The sequence below is a fragment of the Nymphaea colorata genome, unplaced genomic scaffold (genome assembly GCF_008831285.2).
Source record: "Nymphaea colorata isolate Beijing-Zhang1983 unplaced genomic scaffold, ASM883128v2 scaffold0486, whole genome shotgun sequence".
NCBI lineage: Eukaryota > Viridiplantae > Streptophyta > Magnoliopsida > Nymphaeales > Nymphaeaceae > Nymphaea > Nymphaea colorata.
Window position 1 is genome coordinate 49,918 of NW_022204992.1, and position 1,952 is coordinate 51,869.

The window sequence follows — 1,952 nt, forward strand, 5'->3', positions numbered from 1 at the left end:
CATAGAGAGCAGGATACGCTAGTTTGTCTATGTTATCCTTTGAGGAGGATGCTACAACTATAATAGTAAGTTCTATAGCATCTCCTTCTCTTCCTGCAAGTTGTACGGCATGCTCTTGGATCTCTTCTCTATAACCTTCAAAAAAATGTTGATAATGCTTCCTCCCTCCATCTGTTGTCTCACCATCGCTTCCCTCACCCCATCATCCACGTCCACTTCATACCCACAGACTATTTTAGTAACCCCTTAGAAACCCAGTGCGATTTCATAGAGAAATTGAGGTTTTGCACTAGCGGATTGGACGAGATGTCGATGAGCTCTATCCCTCTTCCCGCCCTCGCCAGCGGAGCAAGGCCTATACGCTTGCGAATTGATTCTGAGCGAAGTTGACCACTCGCAATTTGGATAAAACGTACGGAGTAGTACCGCTGTGGGTATGCAGAGGAGCGAGGTCGGAGATGAGGTTGTTGCTGAGATCCAGCAGAGAGATATCCGTGAAGATGTGCAATTTGATGATGGGAAATTCGGACAGTTGGCAGCCTGATTTTTTGAATTATCGACCCTGCGGACTGGATGGCTCGAGCATTATTTTTATTATTGAAATTGAACTCAAATTTATGCAAACTGTTATATTTGAATCATCACTGCAGTCCTCTCCCATATATAACCTACAGTCTCTATAACCATACTACAATGGCTAATCCCCCCCTATTCCTCATTTTTTCTTTCTCCCAATCCCGTCCATTATCCTTTTCCTGTCCATCCAGGTGTGAGTCTGTTTAATAAATATAAGATCCCTATTTAAAAATGGAAGCGAGTTCATAAAAGAAAAAATTCGAGGACATGCGCAAGGCGCTGGACGATAAAAACTACGAAATCATCAAATCGATAGGGAAGGGCGCCTTCGGAGAGGTCATGCTGGCGAGAAACAGTAACTCACCCCTCATCCAGAATCAAACGATACCCTATACGCCGTCAAGATCATCAGCAAAATGCACATCAAGAAGAAACCCTTCCTCCAGAAATACATAGACCAGGAGATAGACATCATGAAGAAATTGAACCACCCTAACATCGTAAGATACTAGTACGAGTTCACAAGTACCCCCCTACTAATCCAGCCAACGATTTCATCATAATCTTGATGTAGTACTGCGAGCAGGGCAACCTGCTGACCTACCAGTCGAAGCTGCCGGGGAAGGTCTTCCCGCTGAAGCACGCAGTGAAGGTCATTGTTGAAGTGATGAAAGCGCTGAAGTGCATCCACGAGAAAAATTTCATACACAGGGATATCAAATCAGAAAACGTACTCCTCAAAAAGGAAGGCAATTAACTTACCTATAAAATTGCAGATTTCGGATTCGCCAGGTCCATCGGAGGAGTGGGCGCGAAGACACACTGCGGAACCGAGAAGTATATGGCGCCAGAGATCATCAGCAATTCGTACTATGGCATCTCCGTTGATATCTGGGCACTCGGGGTCCTCTTTTACTTCATGATGTTCGCAGAGTATCCCTTCAAAGGTACCCCTATCATCATTCAGGGCACGATATGAAGGCATAAATCACGAGACGTTGCAGCAATCCCTCCTTCAGTCTCTCGGCCACCCTGACAAAGAAGGACAAGCTGAAGGACCAAGCAGCCGAGCTGGAGGACTTCTTCAAGCGCATCTTCGTGGTGGACAGCAAGAAGCGCATGACCTTCTCCAACATCGTCAAGCACCCGCTCTTCCTGGAGTACGAAATGAGTTCAAGGACAACGTGGCCTTCTACAACAAGCTGGAAAAGTGGAGGAGTACAAAAGGACGAGCCCGCCGGCGAAGAGTACGGCTTCGATAGCGAAATGGAGCCCTAGGATGAATCGCGGACGCACCTGCTGAAGAAGAAGGCCATCAGCGCGCAGTCCAAGCACCTGGAGAAGGAACTCTAGGAGGTCAACTTCGAGATCAGCAA